The sequence below is a fragment of the Rhincodon typus genome, unplaced genomic scaffold (assembly GCF_021869965.1).
Source record: "Rhincodon typus isolate 14 unplaced genomic scaffold, sRhiTyp1.1 hic_rhity00000685, whole genome shotgun sequence".
Lineage (NCBI taxonomy): Eukaryota > Metazoa > Chordata > Chondrichthyes > Orectolobiformes > Rhincodontidae > Rhincodon > Rhincodon typus.
Window position 1 is genome coordinate 15132 of NW_025966323.1, and position 24061 is coordinate 39192.

Genomic DNA, 24061 nt, shown 5'->3' on the forward strand with positions numbered 1-24061 from the left:
GCAACGGCAGCTGTAGGTGGACTTTGACGGTGCGCCATGAGTCAATAGGTGTGCCCGAGCGGAACTCTGGTGTTTGGCGGCATCGCAGCTTCATCGATATCCGGAGCAGTACCAGAGGGGACTTTGCAGCGAGTTGGCTAACGCAGCAACAGAGCGTGGCAGCAGCTGGGGCCCAGTACGTGTGCAGAATGGTGGGAGCAGCTGGCGGCAAAGGATAGCGGCAGCAGTACAGCAATGTTTTGGGCCGAAGCCATGGAAGTGACGGTAAAGCCTGCCGTGCCTGATGGAGGTCAGCAGTGGCAGTTGGTGGCGAAGGCGGCTGGCGAGCAACAGCAAGTCTTTTAGCCCAGTGCAGGTGAAAGCATGCCCAGCGCACGGGAGAGCTAGCTCTGTTAGGGAAAGCCCAGCTTGGAGCGACTGCAGGCCCATGGCTTAAGAATGGACTGTAATGTTTGACGACTTAAATTTTATTTTTCTACTTTTAGACTAAGACGACTGTAGTGCTGAATTTTTCAATTTTTTTTTTATTTTTGTACTTCTGTAACAAAGACTTTGTATCTAGGTACTTTGTACCTAAGATGGTGCCCTGTGTGGTGACATTGTACACTGTACTCCTGTACCCCGTCCTTGAGTACACATGGACAGAAACTAGATAAAAATAATTCAATGAGTTTTGAGCACAAAGCTGAGCAGCAGTATTCATTCAAGGGATATGGCTGTCATCATTGTTAAGGCTAACTTATCTCTGACCTGTCAGAAGGTTGTCATGAACTGTCTTTTGTGGCTTGCTGGGCCATTTCAGAGGGCATCAGTATGGATCTGGAGTCATCTAAAAGCCAGATGAGTGAAGAATGGCACATTTACGATTAGAACATAGAATAATACAGCACAGTACAGACCCTTCGGCCCACAATGTTGTGCCGAACTTTTACCCTAAACCCAAGGTCTATCTAACCTCCACCCCCTACCTTATACTATCATCCATATGCCTATCTAATAGCCACTTATATGCCCCAAATGAGGCCGACTCCACTACCCGCTCTGGCAATGCATTCCATGCCCCGACCACTCTCTGAGTAAAGAACCTACCTCTGACGTCTCCCCTATATCTGCCTCCACTCACTTTAAAACTATGCCCCCTCGTAATAGCTACCTCCACCCTAGGAAAAAGTCTCTGGCTGTCCACTCTATCTATACTTCTGATCATTTTGTACACCTCTATCAAGTCACCTCTCATCCTTCGTTGTTCTAAAGAGAAAAGCCCCAGCTCTCTCAACCTTTCCTCGTAGGACCTTCCCTCCATTCCAGTCAACATCCTGGTAAATCTCCTCTGCACCTTTTCCAACGCTTCCACATCTTTCCTGTAATGAGTCGACCAGAACTGGACACAATACTCCAGATGTGGCCGAACCAGGCTTTTGTATAGCTGGAGCATAACTTCACAGCTCTTGAACTCAATCCTTCTATTAACGAAAGCTAACACACCACACGCCTTTTTAGTAACTCTATCCACCTGGGTGGCAGCTTTCAGGGAACTGTGGACATGAACCCCAAGATCCCTCTGCTCCTCCACACTGCCAAGAATCTTTCCGTTAACCTTGTATTCTGCTTTCAAATTTGTCCTTCCAAAATGAAATCACCTCACACTTTTCAGGGTTAAACTCCATCTGCCACTTCTCAGCCCAGCTCTGCATTCTATCAATGTCCCTTTATAACCTAGAACAGCCCTCCACACTATCCACAACTCGACCCACCTTCGTATCGTCCATGAATTTACTAATCCACCCTTCCACTCCTTCGTCCAAATCTTTTACAAAAATCACAAATAGAAGAGGACCCAGAACAGATCCTTGTGGTACACCACTCGTAACTGAGCACCATGTTGAGTATTTTCCATCCACTACCACCCTTTGTCTTCTAAGCGTCAGCCAATTTTGAATCCAATCTGCCACATTTCCCCCTATCCCATGCCTCCTTATCTTCTGCATGAGCCTATCATGGGGAACCTTATCAAACGCCTTACTTAAATCCATGTATACCACATTCACTGCTCTACCTTCATCCACGTGTTTGGTCACCTCCTCAAAGAATTCAATAAGGTTTGAGAGGCATGATCTACCCGTCACAAATCCATGCTATCACTAATCAAACTGCCTTTCCAAGTGATCATAAATCCTATCTCTCAGAGCCCTTTCCTATAATTTGCCCACCACTTACCTAAGACTAACTGGCCTGTAATTTCCAGGGTTATCCCTATTTCCTTTTTTGAACAAGGGAATGACGTTTGCCTCTCTCCAATCTTCCGGCACTATATCCGTGGACACCGAGGACGAAAAGATCATCGCCAAAGGCCCTGCTATCTCTTCCCTCACTTCCCATAGAATCTTTGGATAAATCCCATCAGGCTAGGGAGAATTATCTGTCAAGTTCCTCAAAATTCCTAGTACATCTTCCTTACTAACATCCACCTCCTCTAGCCTACCAGCCTGTTTCACACTGTCCTCCTCTACAACTAGGTCCCTCTCAGTTGTGAATACCGAAGAAAAGTATTCATTAAGGACCTCTCCTATCTCTTTGGGCTCCATGCACAAATTCCCTTTACAATCCTTGATAGGCCCTACCCTTTATCTGGTCATTCTCTTATTCCTCACGTACGTGTAAAAAGCCTTGGAGTTTTCCTTGATCCTATCTGCCAAGATTTTTCTCATGCTCCCTTATAGCTCTCCTAAGCCCTTTCTTCAGCTCCTTCCTGCATAACTTGTATCCCTCTAGAGCCTTTTCCATTCCTGGTTTCTTCAACCTTATACAAGCATCCTTCTTCCTCTTAACCAGTCAGTCAACCTCTCTTGAGAACCAAGGCTCCCTCACTCGACCGCTTCTTCCCTGCCTGCTAGGGACAAACATATCGATCGCACGCAGTATGCATTCCTTAAACAATCTCCACATTTCAATAGTGCTCTTCCCTGATAGCATCTGTTCCCATTTTATGTTACCCAGTTCTTGCCTAACAGAATTATAATTACCCTTCCCCCAATTATAAACCTTACCCTGCTGTATGTACCTATCCTTTTCCATGACTATTGTAAAAGTAACAGAGTTATGATCGCTACCGCCAAAATGCTCTCCTACCAACAGGTCTAACACTTGGCCCCGTTCATTGCCAAGCACCAAATCCAATGGCCTCTCCTTTTATGTATTTCAGCAAGGTGTTCAACAACCTTCCACATCGTAGACTAGCTAGCAAGGTTAGATCACGAGGAATCCAGGGAGAGATAACCATTTGGATACAAAATTGGCTTGAAGACAAGAGACAGAGGAAGGTGGTGAAGTGTTTTTTTTGCACTGGAGGTGTGACTAGCTGTGTGCGACAAGTAACAGTGTTGGATCTGTTGTGTTTTGTCATTTATGTAAATGATTTGGATGTGAATATAAGATGTATGGTTAGTAAGTTTGCACGATAACAAAATTGGTGGTGTAGTGGATACTGAACAAGAGTGCAACGGGCCAATGAGCCGAGGAATGGCAGATTGAGTTTAATTTAGTGGTCACGGACCTCCAGTCCAAAAATCAGCCCTCACCACCACCCTCGTCTCCTACCTTCAAGTCAATTTTGTACCTAATGCGGAACCTTGTCGAACACTTTGCTGAAGTCCATATAGACAACTTGACGTGACACTACCTGTCCATCTCCTTCCTCACCTATCTGCCCTACCCTTCCCACTGACCAATCCCCACTACCCCTATCTGCATTCACCTATCGCTATCTCACCTACCTTCCCCCAGCCCCATCCCTCTTCCCTCTATTAGTTTCCCAGCTGAAGTATCTAGGCCCGAAACATTGACACTCCTACTCCTCTAATGCTGCCGGATCTCGTGTTCCTCCAGCTCCACACTGTTTCGACTCAGATTCCAGCATCTGCAGTTCTCGCTATCTCCTAGCGTACGTCCATAGCTCTGCCCAATTTGTCCTTGCCATTCCAAAGACACGTAAATCCTGTCCCTCAGAATCCTGTCCAACAACATACCCACCACTGACATCAGGACCACCGTTGTAATTCCCTCGCTTTTCCTTATCATTTTTCTTAAACGATAGAAGCACATTGACCAACCTTCAGTCTTCTGGCACGTCACCCATGGCTATCAAAGATACACATGTCTCAGCAAAGGACCAAGCAATCACTTCCCTAGCTTCCCATAAAGTTCTGGGGTAAACTTGATCAGGTCCTGGAGATTTAGCCACCTTTATCTATTTTAAGACGTCCAGCACCACCTCCTCTGTAGTATGGACACTTTTTCAAAGATCTCAAGCATCCATATCCTTCACCACTGTAAACACTGATGTGAAAAACTGGATAGCCTGGAAAAGTTTGAGAACAGTATTCTACATGAATATCAGGCTTTTGTTTTTGTGATGAAAAGTGAACTCTAATATATATTACGTTTTTCAATGTTGTGGATATCAAATTTGTGGCAGAAGGGTGTTGGGGTTTTGTTTTTGAGAAGAGGTTAATAATTAACTAGGTCAGTCTTTTTAGAACCACAATTTTAAAGCTATATGCATAGGAGAGGAGAGATGTCCAATGGTCTTCTGGAGAGTCAGTGGAAATTTGTTTATCTTGTGGGGTTTCACACAGTAGAGCAAGTCCTCATACATAAAATCACAAAAAGCTCGCATACAAAACAAGTAACGTAATGGGGAAGACAAATGGAATGTTGGGCTTTATTTTAAAGGGAATGGAGTATTTAACTCAGCAAGTCTTGCTAAAACTATAAGACATGAGTCAGGCCACAAATGGAATACTGTGAACAGTTTTGGGCCCCTTAGTAACCTGCAATGATATCATGGATTGGAGGCAGTCCAGAGAAAGTTCACTAGGTTCATAAAGAGTATAGAGGGACTATCTAATGAAGAGAGGTTAGTAGTTTGGCCTTTTACTCATTCTTCGATATTCCAATGAGAAGTGAAGTTATTCAGACACACAAGATTCTTCAGGGACTTGACAGGCGCAGAAAGGTTGTTGCCACTTGTGGGAAAATCTAGAACCAGAGGGCATAATCTCAGAACAAGGGTCACCCGTTTAAGACAGAGATGAGGAGGACTTAAATGAAACCTCTGTTTTCTTGTTAAAACCAAATCTGTAGTCTGGTATGTTTATGTTTCAGCAAGAGACAACTATATAAAACTTTTAAAAAATATAATCTATCAAGCCTGATTTAATTCTGGTATCTAACTTGACCTGGTTGTAACTTTAGCTGGAATGATAAGAATCATGATATTTTTAATGAACTGGATCATTTTACTCTGAAAAAACACTTCAGGGAGATTTGATTCAAATTTTAAAACAGTATATATTCATGGCTGTCAAAAGGTACTATGTGAATTAAGTAGGTTGAGTATAAAGGGACACGTACAAACTATTTAAGCATAGAACTAGGTTAAACGAAAGATTTTTCTTTTCGAAGCAGATCATGGAGAAAAGGTCAGCTCATGCCACACAAGTGTGGATTCATGTTTAAAAATGGAGCTGAACAAATTAATGGTTGAGGTTGATTGTCATAAAAACTACATGGGATGTTTGTGAAATGCTTCATGGTCACTGTGGTTTCCTGGAACTTGTTTTTGATCTCTTTTTAGAGAGATGTTGTGTGTCAGCGAGGGATTTCTCAGAATTGGCCCAGGGTCATCTTTTAAAGACAGTTGTTCAGCCTCTGATGAGGTACAATGCCAGTAATGCATGGAGATTAGGATTCTCAAATTTGAACATGACTAAGAGACAGATGCAATACGGCATTTGCTATTTTCCTGTCTATGAGTTTCTATCAGTGACTGCTATGCAGGATGGAATTACTATTTCAGCTTTCATAGTGAAAGCTATCCTGATGCTGAGTACAGGCATTGACTACATAAAAGGAAAAACAGCCCCTCAAAAAAAGACTTTGGGGAGATTTGATCAAGATATTTAAAATAGATTACTAAATACTAATTATGGTGGCCTCAAAGATATACAATATGAATCAAGTACTAAAGGGACACATACAAATTATTTAAGCATAGCACTGGGTGAGAAAACATTCTGCTTCATTCTGCAGCAGATCATTGGAACAAACTGCCAGCTGATGCAGCAACTGTGGATTCACTGCAAATGTTTAAAAAGGAGCTGAACAAATTGTGAAATGCTTCATTGTCAGTGTCGTTTCTTGGAACTTGTTTTGATCTCCTCCCCCACCACCCCAAAAATAGAGAAAACCATTTCCTGGATAACAGCTGTTTTAGCCAGGTAACTCTTCAAACTACTGAATCACTTTCCAACAAAACATGTTCATGCTGACTAGCCTCAAAATATAAAGTATAGAGCATGACAATCTGCATTCAAGTAAACTGCAGTAATGTTTTTAATCTGAAGTCATGACAACAAACAGTAAAGCCATAAGAAGGAAACAGCACACATGATGCTAGAAATGCAAAACGATTGTTTTGAGATAGCATGCGTTCCGATGTATGAATTTGGAACAGCAGAAAGCCACGCTGCCCCTCGGGTCTGGCCACCATGCACATCATTGTTGAGAGGATTACTGTGCATTGTCACCTATCCTGATAACCTACATAAATGTGGTACACGTGGTCGACATTCAGTAGGGTGAATACGTGGAGAAAATCCACTGATAGATCAGTCAATTCAAAAGTGGTCAGCATAGAGAGATGGAAAGAAGAAACAGATGTTCCTTCAATGACCTTTTTTGGATAGGATTCACAAGGAATTAAATACTAGAATTTTTAAATTAAAAAAAAACACAGAAGCACTGCACACACTCAGCAGCCCTGGCAGCAGGCATGGCAAGAAAAATGGAACTAGCATTTCTAGTCACCTTTCTGATGCCGAGTACATCCAGCATAGTATTCGCAGGCATTGAGAAACAGATTGATTGGCCTGCTTAGGTGCTATAAATTCCCATGGTCAAGAGAACACTATCTACAGCAGGAAACAAAAACTGTCAATGGTCCAGAAATCCAACATGCAATTTATTTTATATATAGCAGAAAGCTGCTCAAGTACATTCACAGAGATAGTAAAGAAGATCAACATTGTAATGGTAATAAGTGCAGTAGGAGGAAAAGTATTTAGCCTCACTAACAATGAGCTAATCAAATTTTATCACTTTATAGTCACAGCACTCAAACACTTAATCACTCATAGCACTTGTAGTGTGCTCCTTCCAGGTCAATTATTGCCGTAATTTCCAACATCTGATTTTGACATCAGTCTCTTTCCTGGAGATTTCATATGAAGAAATGCTCTATTGTTATTACAGAGTACAAATCAATTGCTGAAATAAGGAAATTCTGTTGAGCAACAGCTGGGAACTTGTAGCTTATGACACGTTGAATTGGTCTGAAAATTTCAAAATATTCCATGTGCACACAGCACTTGAACATGCAGACCTGTTCATCCTTCTAAGTTATCTTATAATGATGTGAAATGACAAGGGTATGTAGAGAAGATTTGGGTTATCCATGGAAGAACTGCAATGCAGACAATGTTCCACATACCCTAAATCCCACCTCACCCCAAGGACATCAATTTAGGTGTGAAATTTTATTGAGACTTGTTCAGGGGTGATATATTTGGTTATTGTCCCAAGAATTGTGGAAGTCAGGGTACTTGTCAATGTAACTAACACTGACTACTTATAGTGTCATACAGCACAGAAACAGACCATTCAGTCCAGCTCATTCGCACTGACCAGACATCCCAATCTGACCTAGTTGCACTTGTCAGCTTTTGGCCCATATCCCTCTAAACCCTTCCTATTCATGTACCCATCCAGATGCCTTTTCAATGTTGTAATTGTACCCACCTTCACCAGCTCCTCTGGCAACGTATTCCATACATGCACCATGCTGTGTTAATAAGTTACCCTTAAGGGTCTTTTTAAATCTTTCTCCTCTCAACTTAAACCTACGCCCTCTAGTTTTGGACTCCCCCACCCTAGGAAAGAGACCTTGGCCAATCCACATCCCTCATGATTTTATAAACTGATAAGGTTATCCCTTAGTCTCTGACACTCCAGGGATAAAAGCCTCAGCCTATTCAGACTGTTCCTATAGCTTAAACCCTCAAGTCCCAGCAACATTCTTGGAAATCTTTTCTGAAACCTTTCAAGTTTCAGAACATCTTTCCTATAGCAGGGAGGCCTGAATTGAATGTAGTATTCCAAAAGTGGCCTCACCAATGTCCTGTACAGCTGTAACATGACATCCCAAGTTCTGTACTCAGTGTTCTGACCAATGAAGGCAAGCGTGCCAAATGCATTCTTCACTACCTGATCTACTATGCCACTTCCAAGGAACTATGAACCTGCACTCTTAGGTCTCTGTTTGGCAACACTCCACAGGACCCTAGCATTAATTGTATAAGTCCTACCTTGGTTTACCTTATGAAAATATATTTATCTGAATTAAACACCATCTGCCACTCCTTGGCCCATTACTCAGATGGACCAAGTTCCCGTTGTACTCTGAAGTCACCTTCTTCACTGTCCACTGCACCACCTATTTTGATATCATCTGCAAACTTACTAACTATACATTCAAGTCATTTATACTTGCCGACTAGCACTGCTCACAGTGAAAGATATATAGTCTTCTTCTATGATGCACTAATCAGGGCCACATTTTATGACAGTGGATAAACTGTATTGTGTGTTAGAGGGAAACTTGCAGATAGTGATGTTTCCATGCACTTGCATAATCTTCTAGGTGGTAGACGTCATTGTTTAGACACAGCTATTAAAGAATCTTGCAGATGGCATTCACTGTGCATTATGTGCCAGTGGTGGAGGGGGTGAATACTAAAAGATATAATAAAGAAGACATCTGCTTTGTCCTGGATGGTTCTGAGCTTCAGAGTTGTTGAAGCCGTTCTCATGCAATCAGGTGGCGAGTATTCCATCATATCCATGACTTGAGTCTTGCAGATGGTGCCTAAGCTTTGGGAAGTAAGGAGGCGAGTCACTTACTGCAGAATTTCCAGACTCTTACCTGCTCTTGTTGCCACTGTATCTATATGGCTGGTCCAATTCAGTTTATAGAAAATAATAACCCCAAGGTAATTGATGATTCTGGATTAAGTAATGGCAACACCAGTCCAATGAACATGAAGGGGAGATCGTGACGTTCTCTTTGAACAGCATCATTTTCTAGCACTTATGTAGTATTGAGATGATTGGCCTTCAAAGATCACAGTCAATACAGTGTGGAGCTGGAGGAACACAGCAGATCAGGCAGCATCAGAGGAGGAGAGTCGATGTTTCGGGTTGAGACCCTTTATCAGTACTGAGGAAGTGTCCCGACACGAAACGTTGACTCTTCCGCTCCTCTGATACTGCCTGATCTGCTGTGTTCCTCCAGCTCCACACTGTATTGACTGACTCGAACATCTGCAGTTCATGCTATCTTCAAAGATCCTAACTATGTCTGGTAGGACTCCAACTAGTTGTGAGTTTACCCCACAATTACCATCAACTCCAGTTTTGTTAGGGTTTCTTAGTGTCATACTTAGTCAAGTGCTGCTTTGATGTCAAGGAATGTCACACTCACCTCACCTTACAGCAGCTTGTCTTCTGAGCCGATGACATTTCTTATCAGAAGTGTTTTTCACAATTTTTTTCTGTTACAACCTTCTTTCTGTTTCTAGCAATACAAAATACAAGCTAAACATTAAACACTGCCAGAGTCACTGGCAATGATTCAGGAGGTATATAAAATGTAAAGATAAAGTTCAATCTTCACAGAGAAAGTGAGACAGCAATACTACTAATACAAAAATGCTTGCCCATAAACATGTTACAATAAGTGTTGGTTGATAGAAGGTACAGACAAAATGTGGAGCCAACAATAAGATGCTTTTTTTCAAAAACAAAAAGCACCTAACCTTGAAAGGTGAATTATAGAAAAATATAAAAAGCTGACAAAAAATGACTTCAGAAAATGTTAAATCATTTTATCTGTACTTGCACTGGAAGGGTTGTAAAGGAGATTCACAATGATGTTGCCTGAGATGGAGCATTTCAGCGATAAAGAGATTGGACAGCTTGGGGTTGCTTTTTTTAACAGGGAGAAGGTTTTGTGGGGCGGGGGGGGAAACTTGATGAAGGTGTATAAGATAATGAGGAGCATGGACAGGATGAGTAAAACGCAGCTGTTCCCCTCAGTCAAAGGGTAAAGAACAAAGAGGTATAATTATAAAGTGAAAGGCAGGAGGTTGGTGGGGGGGGGGGGGGGGGGGCGTGGTGGCGTGGATTTGAGAAAACTCTCACACAGAAGGCAGTGGGGACTGCACCGCCTGGGACACTACCTGAGGCAGAAAGCCCTCAAAACCTTTAAATAGTACTTGGATGAGCACTGAACTGTCAAAATGTTCAAGGTTATGTCAGAAAGTGAGACTAGAATAGATAGTATATTTTTTGGCAGAAGAGCTTCTTCTGTATTCTATGATTCTACATCTCTTTCTCATTGAAACTAAAATTTTTCAGGCTGAATTTTCCTTATTCTGCCAAGGGAAGGCTTTAGCCTAATTCCCTGCCTGCAACGCATTTCTGGGTTGAAGTAACTCATTAAACAGATTGAGCTTTAAATCGGATTTCTTGTAGCAAGGGAGAGCTTGCCATTGCAAACAACAGAAATGATATGGCATCAGGAAACTCAGTAAAACACCACATGAGGAAACCCACAATTGAAGAACCAAGTACCAGAATGTTTCAAGCTGCAAGAAGCCTAAAACAAAAGATAAGATTTCGAAGCCAACAATGAGTGAGAGATGTCCATTACTGCACACTGTCTCTTCAAGGAGGACATCATTAGAGCTCCTACAAGTGTCCTGGCATCGTTGGTCTTCAGGGTTGTTGCTACCACTGCCAGACAGAAAAATTGGGGATGCAGACTTCCTACGTGATTTACTTCTGCTATTATCTGAGTTCATTTACTTTAAAGATACCAGATTCCTGAGTTTCAATTGAAAATTTGCTCCCCAAAAATGTAATGAGTTAAGAACCACATCTCTACAATCCAAGAATGTGGGTTGCATTATTTTCCAGGATCCATCATCAATCTCCCAATTTCTGAACAAGCTTTATCATTTCATTCCGTTACTGCATTTCTATACTTGAAATGGGGGAAACACGAAACCCAGATAAAATTTCACATTTCAACCATTATCAAATAATTAATAAAATGAACTTGAGACACAGAAACAGTCAGCAAGAACATAATTAGAAAAAAAAACAATTTCCCAATTGCGTGATAAAATCAATGTTTTTCTCCTAATTATCATGGAAAGGTCATTTGAGAGTTCTTGTGAAAAAAGAATTTTCTTAAGTTCTCAATGAAGCAAACCAGCCCAATTAGTGCTTTAATGGTGGTTTCAGAAGTTAGCCAGCATTAGCTTAATTGTGAACATTCTAATTTGTTACTCTGCAGTTAACAAAGAAGTAATGTCATCAGCAATTGCAATACTAAAGCTTGTTTTGCACTTAAAACTGATAGAAGCAAGGTATCAGGCTTACAATGCAGGAGCAAAATGCAGCAGTGCCCTCAAGTCCATATAGGCCAAGGAACGTTGCTTCAGTTTCTCCAGGACCCCATTTCACTCAACACTAGTAGAATCTATGCCTGTTACTGCCACTTCTTCATTTGTCTTCCAATACTCAGTGTTCCAAGAAAACATACCAAATGCTGAAAGATACCAAGTGTACCTGATTACTTCCAGTTTTCTTCATATCTCTCCGAATGCTGCTGAATCTCCACTCAGTAAATTTCATGTCCTTGCTACCTTTAGTGCTTCCTCTAAGTGATGTTCAATGTGTAAGGGTACAGATTCATCAACAATGTGTTTCCTTGCACATGCTTGGCCTGAGACTGGGATTTCATGAGCTCTGGAGTCAATATTGAGGAGTCCGTAAGGTCACGAAATCATCCAATACACTCTTGCCTCTTATCTATCAGTCTTGTATCTCCGATGAGATATAGAGATGATGGCGGAATCTAGAACGTGGACTAATGAACATGATTTTGTGTGTATGACAATGTCAACATTTCTGGACAATTTTGTCACAGTTCTCCCAACCTTTGTTGCAGTCTCTAGATACCAGTAAGATTTTTGCAAGGTTACCTTGGGTCTGTGTTCCATTGTTGTGCACTCATTCGATGACTAAAATCAAAAGTCACCCAACACCAGGTTATCGTCCAACAGGTTTATTTGAAATTGAAAACTTCTGGAGCGCAGCCTCTTTGTCAGGTGCAGTGAGAGGACAGCACACAAACACATTTTATCGGCAGAGAGATCAAAAGGATCATACAACTGGTCCAAGTGGAGTAAACAAACCTCCACTCTATCCTCAAAAAGCTATGCCTAAATTTGAAGCAGTTTCCCTCTTGTCCTAGGACTGAACCACAGGATAGGACTGGAAAAGGATAGGAGATATCTTTTTCGTGTCCACCTTGACAACAGGGTTCAGGAACTTATGCGTTTCAAAAGAGTCACCTCTCGCTCTACTCAGCAGAGTGGGGAAAAAACAACAGTCTGCTCAGCATAAGAGGACGTGTTCATTTCAGATCAATCTCATAAATCTTCCTGAACCACCTTCAATATATTTACAATGATCCTTCAATGAGGAGACCAAAACTGCATAGTGTTCAAGATGTGGTCTCACCAATGCTCTATTAAATGGAAGCAAAACATCCTCACTCTTACGTTTAATTTCACTCGTAATAGAAGATAGCATCCACATTTGTGCAGCAAGTAACATTCATGCCACAAATGCCAGGCAGTGAACATCTCTTGCCCCTTGACATTCGATGGTTATAGCAAAGAACAAAGAACAATACAATACAGGAACAGGCCCTTTGGCCCTCCAAGCCTTCACCGACATATTTTGCCCTTCCAAACTAAAACCGTGTCCACTTACAGGATCCATATTCCTCTATTCCCTTCCTATTCATGTAGTCGTCCTGGTGCTTCTTGAATGCTACTATTGTGTCTGCTTCCACCACCACCTCTGGCAATGCGTTCCAGGCACTCACCACCCTTTGTGTGAAAAACTTGCCTCTCATCTTTTTTCAACTCCCCTCCTCCCCCTCACCTCGCACTTTGAACCTGTGTCCCCTAGTAATTTACCCCCCCCCCCCCCTGGGAAAAAGCCTCATACTTTCTACTCTATCCATGCCATTCACAACCTTATAAACTTCTTTCAGGTTGCTCCTCAACCTCCTGCTTTCCAGTGAAAACAAACCCAGTCTATCCAACCTTTCTTCATTGCTAAAATCCCCACATACCATGCAACATCCTGGTAAACCTTTTCTGTACCCTCTCCAAAGCATCCACATCCTTCTGACAGTGTGGTGACCAGAACTGTACGCAATATTCCAAGTGTGGCCTAATTAAAGTTCTATGAAGCTGCAGCATAACTTGCCTATCCTTATACTGAATGCCCCTTCCAATGAAGGCAAGCATGCCATAGGCCTTTTTTTAAACTACCTCATCTACCTCCGCTGCCATCTTCAGTGATCTGTGGACCTTCACACCCAGATCCCTCTGCATATCAATACTCCTAAGGGTTGCGCCATTCACTATATAATTTCCACCTGGATTTGACCTTCATATATCACTGAATCCACCATTATCAATGTTCTGACCAGAAATTGAACTGGACTAGCCAGATAAATACAGTGGCTACAAAAGCAGGCCAGAGGACAGGGATACTGCAGCAAGTGACTCACCTCCTGACTCCCCAAAGCCTGTCCACTATCCACAAGGCACAAGTCAGGAGTGTGATGGAATACTCCCCACTTGTCTGAATGAGTGTAGCTCCAACAACACTTCATAAGCTTGGCACCATCCAGGACAAGCAGCCCACTTGATTGGCACCAGATTCACGCTCTCCACCACTGGTGCTCAGGAGCAGCAATGTATATAAACTACAAACTACAGGATTCAGAAATTCACCAAAGTTCCTGAGGTAGCATCTCCTAAACCCACGACCATCTAGAAGGACAAGTGCAGTAGATACCTGGGAACTGACACCTCTATGATCCCCTCCAACCCACTCACCATACCTTCTTGGAAATAAAATGCCATTTCTTCAGTGTCATTGGTCCAAAATCCTGAAATTACCTCCATGACAGCATTGTTTATTGACTTACAGCACGTGGACTGCCACAGTTCAAAAAAAAAGCAGCTCACCACCACCTTCAAGAGCAACTAGGGTGATGCAATAAATGCTGGTCCAGCCAGCAAGGCCCACATCCCATGAATGAGTAAAATAAATTCCATTAGTGTTCTTAGTTATGTGCTAGATCTCAATATTAAAATTTATGCAACTCATGCACGAGAATACCTGGATCCCTCTGCACCTCAAAATTCTGCAGTTATTCTCTGTTTAAGTAATACTCCTTTTATAAAAATTTCTTCCTACTGCAGTCAACTTCACATTTTTGCCCCCATGATGCACCATCTGCCAGATTTTTGTCCAGTCACCTATAAATTTCCATCTGCATCAAGCTTGTACCCCCTTTACGACATACTGTCCCACCTATCTTTATGTCAACTGCAAATTCGGTCATCTAAGACATTAACATAAATTTTAAAAAGTTAAGCACCCAACACAGACCATTGTGGAACTCCACTTATCGCCTTCTGCCAATCAGGGAAACAACCATTTAGGCATTTCCTCTGCTTCTAGGTTAAAAGGTTGTCCTGTGAGGAAAGATTGAGCAATTTTATGCCTAAAAACTTTCAAATCAAGAAGAGAGGTAGCCAGATTAAAACATATACAATCCAGAGAGGATTTGATGGGATAGATGCCAAGAGACTTCATTCCTGGCTGGAGTTTCTAGAACAAGGGGTCAGTCTCAGGTTAAAAGAGAGCCAATCATTTAGGGCTGAGAGGACACATGTTAATTCACTCAGGATTGTGAATCTTTGAAATTCTCTACCCCAGAGAGCCATGCATGTTCAGTTGTTGCATATATTCAAGACTGCAATGGATAATATTTGAATTCTAAGGGAATCAAGGAACAAGGGGATCAGGTGGAGAAATGGAATTAAAGACAAAGATCAGCCATGATCATTATGAATGGTACAGTAGACTTGAGTGACTGTATACTCTATCCCTGCATCTATTTCTCATGTTCTGTTTCAGGCCAGCTAATCATCTTCTTTAAAAAAAAAAGGACATCCCTGAACAAGTTGTGTTCATTGCAATACAAACAGCTTCATGATCACTTTTACTCATACTGTTTTTTTAAATTCCAGCTGAATTTTTGGTTAACTTAACTCCAGTGGAATGCAAATTCATAATGGAGGAAAAAAATATTAACACAATGAATAACAAACGTGAGATTTTCCATCTAAACTCATTGATCTGTCGTGGCAGCACACAGCAAACCAACAATCTTTTCTTCATTGATTCATGGGATATGGCCATTACTGGCAAAGCCAGCATTTATTGCCCATGGTGCCTTCAAGGGTACAACAGAGGGGCTTGTAAGCCATTTGAGAAAGAAGTTGGGAGTCAACCACATTGCAGAACATCTGGAGTCAATTACATGTAAGATTGATATTTTTGTTAATTGAAGTTAAATTCCCCATGAACTTTAATCTCATATCTCTAGATTACTAGTCAAGTAACATATCTATTTTCCCATACCAATGGTCTCTTTGCCATCTTTGTCATTTTCTTCTTGCCATTACTACCTTTATTCCTTCAGTCTTTGTGATTTTGTCTCCATCACTGCTTCTCTTTTTTTAAAAATAGGTGAGAAGAGATGGGTAGTGTGGCATGATATGTGGGGACAGGAGCCACAAACTATTTCTGTTGTGAATTTCAGGTAAAAGAAAAGGTGAACCTCAAGAGCCTTCTTTCCAGTCAAGTACACTTCCCTCATACTCCTTTGGCACATTTACATTTTCTATTATGTGCCATATTTCATCTCCTTTGCAAATTACTTACTAAGTTATTATCTATGGCAATTGATTATACTGGCATCATGGTCAGCACAGACATGCTGGGCTGAAGGACCTGCTCCTGTGCTATACTGTTCTATGTTCTGTAATTATTCAACACACCCCCATCAATTTTCTTCCGCTAGGGTGGTTATCAAGAAGTCCCTAACCTTCAACCTGTAATAACCCTTCTCCTCCTTTGTATGCATTACCAAAGCACCTTCATCTGATTTCAAACTTCAACTTTTTATTAAAACTAAGTCAATAAAAGAAAATGCTCTCCCCCAACATCTCAGTTGTTGTTACAACCTGTCACACTGGTGTAGAAGATTGCCAAATTATATCTGTAACATTCCTTCAATGTAATGAAATATACTAAAGCAGGAACATTGCAAAATTAAGTATGACACCAACCCATAGATGACATCAGATGAATAAAAGCTTGATCAAAGAGGTAGGTTTTGAGGACTGTTTTAAGGAAGGCAAATGCAGGATGAGCGAGGTGTAGGGAGAGTATTCCAGACCTTGGAGACTCATCAACTGAAGGCATGCACTGATGACAATGGAAGGAAATCTGTTGCTCAGGTTGTGGGTGTTGAGGTTGGTTGGCTCGCCGAGCTGGTTTGTTGTTCCGCAGACATTTCGTTACCGTGCTTAGTAACATCCTCAGCGCAGCCTCTGATGAAGCGTCGGTGTGTTTTCCCGCCTGGTTTTTAGACTCTGGGGTCCGTTGGGATGGATCGCCTCACTTCCGGGTTTCCTCCGTAGTGGAATGTATACGGGGTCGAGTTCAATGTGTTTATTAATAGCATGCTTCGTGGAGTGCCATGCTTCCAGGAATTCTCGTGCTTGTCTCTGCCTAGCCTGTCCCAGGATCTTGGTGTTGTCCCAGTCGAAGTGGTGGTTCTCCTTGTCCATGTGAATTGAGATGAGTGAGTATTGGTCGTGTCTTCTTGTAGCCAGTTGGTGTTCATGAGAGGCTGCGCTGAGGATGTTACCAAGCACGGTAACAAAATATCTGCAGAACAACAAATCAGCTCGGCAAGCCAACCAACCTCAAGAGGAAGGAAAAAATTGGAGGAGATGCAAAAGCAGCCAGAATTAGAGGACTGCTGATATTTTAATAGAGTTGTGGGGTGGCCTCAAATAATGAAGGGTGAAGGCATTGAAGGATGAAAATTTTACAATTAAGATGCTGCTTAACTAGGAGCCAATATAGGTACGGTAGCAGGAGGTTAAGCAGGAAAAGGGACTTAGTGAGAGTTAAAACATGGACAGCAAAATTTCTGATGACCTCAAAGTTGAAAAGACAAGCCAAGACACATCGGAATAATCAAATGTGAAGTTATGAAAACCCAAACGAGGGTTTCAGCAGCAATAGAGATAGGAACAGGGACAATGTTGAGCAACATGAGGGAGATGTAAATAGATAATCTTAGCTGTGGCGCAATACATTACGTTTGTAGAGGTTCCAATGTTGTAATATCAAGGGTGTAAGCAGACTGGTATAATTCCACACCAGGCAGAAGGGAATAATAGAGCCATTAACTAAAAGGATAGAGTTTAGAGTGGGGATTGAAAACAATGGCTTTAGTCTTTCCAATATTTAATTGAAGGAAACTCCTGCTGGATTTCTGGATGATAGTTAACCGGCAATCATAGAGGAGTCACAAAGACATGGTGGTGAGGTGGTGCCATCAGTTCACACTCTAAACTAACATTGTACCTTCAAACGATGTTACTACGGGTAGCTACAGTTGGGAAATAGGAAAGGTCAAAGGATAGATACTTGGGGACAAATCAGAAACAGCAGTGCAGAAGCAAAATCCATTGCAAGGGATTATCTGGCTATAATTAGATCAACGAAAATGAAATCAGTTAAGAGCAGTCCCACCCAGCTGCATGACTGTACAGAGATGTTGAAGGAAAATGGTGTGATCATAGAATCATACAGTCAGAGCATGGAAACAGGCCTTTTGGCCCAACACGCCCACGCCAACCAGGTCTCCTAAACTGCACTTGTCCCATTTGCCGGTGTTTGGTCACAGACAGGTTCAGAAAAACAATTGTTAGTCACACAGGTTGTCATTTGTGTCTTGACTAAAAGCTATTCTGGAACTGTGGCAAGGGTAAAAACCTGATTAAACGTATTCTGGAACTCCATGTTTGAAAGGATGGCAACAAATTTTAAGATGACTTTTAAGAAAACAGAGGTCAGAAATGGGATGGTATTTTTCAAGGATAGTGGGGTTGAGGTTTTTTGAAGAGAGGCGTGATCATGATAGATTTAAAAGGATAAAAAGACAACACCTGAAGATGACAGAACATTGACAATATCAGCAAACATGGGGTTCAGAAGGGTAAATTGGGTGATCAGCAATTCAGTGTGAATAGGATTGAGGAACAGAAGATAGGCCTCATCTTGTCCATGTGATATAGAGGAGAAAGTAGAAATCAATGCAAGTTCAGGACTAGAGTAGAAGGGAGCATTAAAGGAAGTTTGGCCAAGTGAATTAGTTGAAGGGAGGGACATGGCAGAGGCAGCTGATCAGGTTGTCTCCATCTCAATGGCAGAGATCTAATAATCTCATTGCAATTTGTTAGCAAAACATAAGATTATGAGTCAGCTTAAAAAATTCAATTGGTGTTTTTTAAATTTGAAGTAACATGAGAGGAAGACTCCTAAATCTCTCTTTCTGAAAATATTTAATACATATATTTTAAGGTTTCAAATCAAAACCAAAGCAACAACAACTGTCACCAGAAACACTGTCCTAACTTTGATAAAAAAAAAACTTTTAACCCTGCAAAGGACAAATCTTGAAAACTTTTTAGTTTAAAAACAATGGAAGGAGAAAATTATTGAAAAAAAAAGGTAAAATCTTTTGAGCTCTAGTTATCAAACAATGACAAGAGATGGCTGGACAGAACTGATGCATCATGGCAAAATAAGCACACATTGTTAGACTTAGGTTTAATTTGTGTTTAAAGGACCAGGCTATTGCAAACGACAATGGCCTTAAAGTTAAAAACTTTGAAGAAAGGCATTAAAAAGGGAAAGGTTTAAATATACTGTGCTGTTGTGAGATATCTTATGTTTTGTATTTTTAATACTGATTCAATCCTGCCTTTAGCATTAATAATTGCAATTAGTGAGACTAAGAGGAGTGAATGACATTTATGTTCCAGAAAGCTCGTAGTTAAATTCTACGTATGATTCTTACATCTACAGATCATCATTAACAGGCAGAATGCAAATAGCTTTTTTCTTTGAATATATCTATATTCAATAATCATTATTTAGTATATTTTATTCTATATTCACACATCCTTTGAAAATGCAGTGAAGTAATAGAAGGTCTTCCAAACCAATCTGATTGAAGATCATTTGTGGTGGCCTATAGACACAACCACACTTATACTAACCAACAAGACAGGTGGTCAGTCCTATATAGCTGATTGTTTGGTGGGCTCCATGGCCAGTACAAAGTGAGGTCCACCAGAGTCTTATCCTGACTGTGCGTCAACCCAGAATACATATGGATATCCAGTCCTCACTTGGCAGGACCTTGCACCTTCTAAATCAGAATGGAAGAGGTTACATCTCAGCCAAAGGCTCGTTTCCACAAATTCTGGTATTCTTTTTCCGCTTTTTAACTGACTGGAACGTTTCAAGGGACAAACTTCTCCAGCATCACTTTTGATCACTTTTCCTCAACCAAAAATTGTCAATTTTCAGATGGCCTTGGTCTAAAAGCAGTCAAAGATTTCTAAGCCCTTTGCAGATCTCTCCAGAATTACAATATTCATGGAACATATAGATGTTAAAGTGGCATTGATCAAAATTATGGATAGCAACTGTCCTACTACCTATTTTCTAGAGACATAAATGACTTACTTACATCTTCCTCATGTTGCTCAACCTTGTCCCTATTCCTATCTCTGCTGCTGATGAAACTCAGGCAGCAAGACCTGGACAATATCCAGGTTTAGGCTGACAAGTAGAAAGTAACATTCTTGCCGCACAAATTCCAGGTAATAAACAATAAAAGAATTTAACCACCATCTCTTGACATTCAATGGCATTACCATCGCTTAAACCATCACTGTCAATATGCTGGAGACTATCAGAATCTGAACTAGACTAGCCAAATAAATTTAGTGGTAACATGTACAGGTCAAAGGCTAGAAATCTTGCAGCAGCTAACTCACCTCCTGACTCACCAAAGCCTGTCCACCATCTACAAGACACGAGTGGAGTGTGATGGAATAGTTCCCACTTGCCTAGATCTATGCAGTTTCAACAACATTCAAGAAGCTTGACTCCATCCAGGACAAAGCAGCCCACTTCATTGGCACTACACCCACAAACATCCCCTCACTCCACCACTGACACTCAGTAACAGCAGCGTGGATCTATAAAATGCACCACAGAAATTCACTAAGACTTCTTCACACAGCACCTTCCATACCCATTATCGTTGCACCTGGATGTTTTTGATGACCGGTGTACAAGGGCATCTAGGTCACTATGTACACCAACATTTCCCAATCTATTACGATTTAAATTGTACTCTGTCATTCTGTCTTTCCAACCAAAGTGGACAACTCCACAGTTTACCCACATTCTGCAACATTTGCCATGCATTTGCCGGAATCAACATGTCTAAAACACCCTAAACCCTCTATGTTCACCTCATCACTCCCAACCCCACTTAGTTATGCATTGTTGGCAAACTTGGAAACATTGCATTTGATTCCTTCATCTATATTGTTAGTATATACTGTGGATAACTGGTTGAATCACTGATCTGTGCGATACTTGCTCATTGTTGCCTTCCAATCCAAAAAAAAATGTTGTTTTTTCCTACTGTTTCCAGTCTGCTGACAGTTCTCAACATATGCCAGTGTATTTCCACCCATCCAATGTGCTTTCATTTTGCACAGTAACCTCTTCTGTGGGATAGTATCAAAAACTTCCTGAAAAAGTTCTCCCTCATCTGGTCTGCTAGTTGTCCTCAAAAAACTCCAGGTTTGTTAATCACGATTCCACTTATATAAATCCATGTTGACTTTGGGTAATTCACTTGGAATTTTCTAAATGAACTGTTTTTTGTACCAGACTCTTTTCCCTACTACTGATGTTAAGCTAACCAATCTGTAATTTCAACTTTTCTCCATTTTAAAAAAAAAGAGGTGTTATATTTACCATCCTCCAATATTCTAGGACTGTTCCAGAATCCATAGAAGTTTGGAAGATAACAGCCAATGCATCTACGGTTTCCAAGGCTACCTCCTTTAGTACTCTGGGATGTAGATGATCAGGATCTGGTGAATTATCAGCTTTCAGACCCATTAATATTCTCTGGCCTTTTCTTAAATGAATACTAATTTCCTTCAATTCCTCCTTTCCAATTGACCCTTGCTTCTTAGCTTTTCTGGGAAATTATCTGGTGTCTGCCATTTCCTTGTTCACCATTATCAAATTCTCCTGGCTCAGACAGAAAAGGGTATACATTTGTCTGCACTATTTTTTGTTTTAACACAAGCTCTTTTAGTCTTTTTTGATATTCCTTATAAGTTCAACCTCTTTGTCTATTTTTCCCCCTCGATCTAATACTGTCCTTAATTTGTTTTGTAAGCCATGGTTGGACCATTTTTACTGTTATCGTCTTCCATCTGGAAGGAATTATTGCAATGCATGCGTTAATTCTTTAAACATTAACTATTGTCCATCTACTGTCACGCCTTTTGATGACATTACCCACTCTACCACAGCCAACTCATCCCTAATCTCTTTGTAGTTTCTTTTGTTTAGGTTGATTTTACAAAACAGTTTTTGTTTTAAAAAATGGTACTCCTGTCTTTTGTTGAACTTGTCAAGCTGCTGTCAGCTTGATGATTGCAGGAGAGCATGATGTCAGTTTTCTGATAAATTCACCAAGAAAAGTAAATTCAATCCAGCATATCAGGGCTGTATCTTAGAACCTCAGGACAGGGTGGGAGAAAAATATATTGTACAATTTAAATGTAAGTCAGATTGGGATGTCTGTTTGGAACAGCCAAGTCAGACCAGAGGGTCTGTTTCCATGCGGTATGACACTACATTATCACCTAGAAGGACAAGCACAGCATATACATGGGAAAACCACCACCTGCAAGTTCCCTCCAAGACACTCACCATCTGGACTTGGAAAGATATAGCCGTTCCTTCACTGTCATTGGCTCAAAATGCTGGAACTGCCTCCTTAATGACATTATCGGTCTACCTACAGCATGTAGACTGCAGCAGTTCAAGAAAACAGCTCACCACGACCTTCTCAAGGGCAACTAGGATGGGCAATAAATGCCCACTCAGCCAATGACACCCACAAATGAGTAAAAACAGACATGATGCATAACTAAACCAAAGGCCTTGTCCAGCGTATGCTCACACCTGATTTTACTCTCAATGTATCATAATTGGCTGTATTGGTTTCATGCAATATTGTATGCCTTCTGTAACATGAATTTATATCTATAGAATACCTAATAAAGAACTTTCAGATGCTCTAAAAATTTATACTTGTGCAAAATCTAGTTGAATGGTCTCCCACATCTGCTAGACAATAATTGCTTGGATTTTATAAACAGACAAACTTGGTGCCTTGGCAGTCAGGAAACTTGAAAAGGTAATGAATTTAAATACCACCTCAAATATCATAAGGTTAGAAAACTTAAAAAAAAGAGTAACAAGGCATATCCTACAACCACTGAATGCAGATATTAACTTCAGTGAGGTTCATTTGTGGTGCAAAAATATACAATTTAGTTTATTAAAAATAAAAATATGAACGTTCTGACGAAAGACCACAGAACTGAAACATGAACTTGGTTTCAATCTCTAGATACCTGCTGTTTCAAGCATTGTCTTTAAAACATCTGCTTTTTCTTTCACTTTTGGGAGTATTTACGCACTTATAGCAGTTTCATGTTATATTATTTCAGTGATTTGGTGCTGAAAATGCAAGCGTGCCTTGGAGAGTAGGCCCAATAAAGTAAAACTCAGAACTCAGTGGGTTAAGTAATTGATGCCAATACTTTTCAAAAACCCTTTATAACGACGTTCCTATGGTCGTCATGGGGTCCTAACCTCTTTCCAGATAATAAAACAAGCAAAACAATTCACAGGATGGATTCAAAATAACACACTTATTTGCAACTGTCTGATCAAAAAGCTCAATTAACAAGTTCTCCGGAGTCACTCTTTTTCCTTATTATTAATGCATCGACTGACAAACAAGTTGACAGATTAAAACCATCACTGATACAAATCACCCTTCACATTCCCAGATCAAACGCCTTTTTTCACCAATATTTCTGTCAGTGGGTTAGAAATGTCCGTATACATTCCTGGATCCCCTTTTCCTCCAACCACCACCTCAAAAAAATCATGAATCATGAAGAAAAGGTGATTAATCGCCGAAATTTAAACTAGAAACCTGCAAGTTTTCCGATGGCCACAAATTAACACAAAAGACTGGACACATTTCCCCCCCCCCCCCTCGACAAACCGAGAAGGCGATGCCCGTCAGTCCAGTGAATACCTTCAGGACAGAGGCGGCGAGCTGACAGACAAAAAGCCCCACGGTTCATCCCTTCACCGAGCAGGAACAGGCAGTGCTCACAGCTGATCTGTTGCGGCAAGTCGGGAGTTTAACTCTTTCCTGAAACTAACCACTAACAGTCGGTTCAAGGGGCGGGGGTACACAAGACAGATCAACATCCCCACCCTGTCTGCCTCTCCTCGCCGCCCGGCACAAACACTAACCTCAGGACCCTCTAAGCCACCTTACCTCACAACCCCAACACTCTCTTCCACTTCGATTTAGTGAGACCCAACTGAGAACGCTGCTTGACCCGCACTGCCTTCCGTACACATACATTCCTTCCGGCCTGTTGTCAGGCGACCGAGCTCCGCTCACCGCCCGCCCCGCCCCCTCCTCCCCGAGGCTGAAAGACATTGGACACTAACACCGTCATTTGCATGTCCACGCCAAGGAATGAGACGGAAGGTGCACCAA

General features: G+C 41.2%; 1 long non-coding RNA gene across 1 annotated transcript; it reads right to left on the bottom strand.

Moving 5' to 3' along the window:
- Window positions 1-702: 702 nt before the first annotated feature.
- LOC125488401 lies at window positions 703-23961 on the bottom strand. Its single transcript, XR_007266312.1, has 3 exons — window positions 23834-23961; window positions 9599-9691; window positions 703-829 (listed from the first exon to the last, which is right to left on the bottom strand). It is a non-coding gene; the product is annotated as an uncharacterized LOC125488401 (long non-coding RNA).
- Between the last annotated feature and the right edge of the window lie 100 nt (window positions 23962-24061).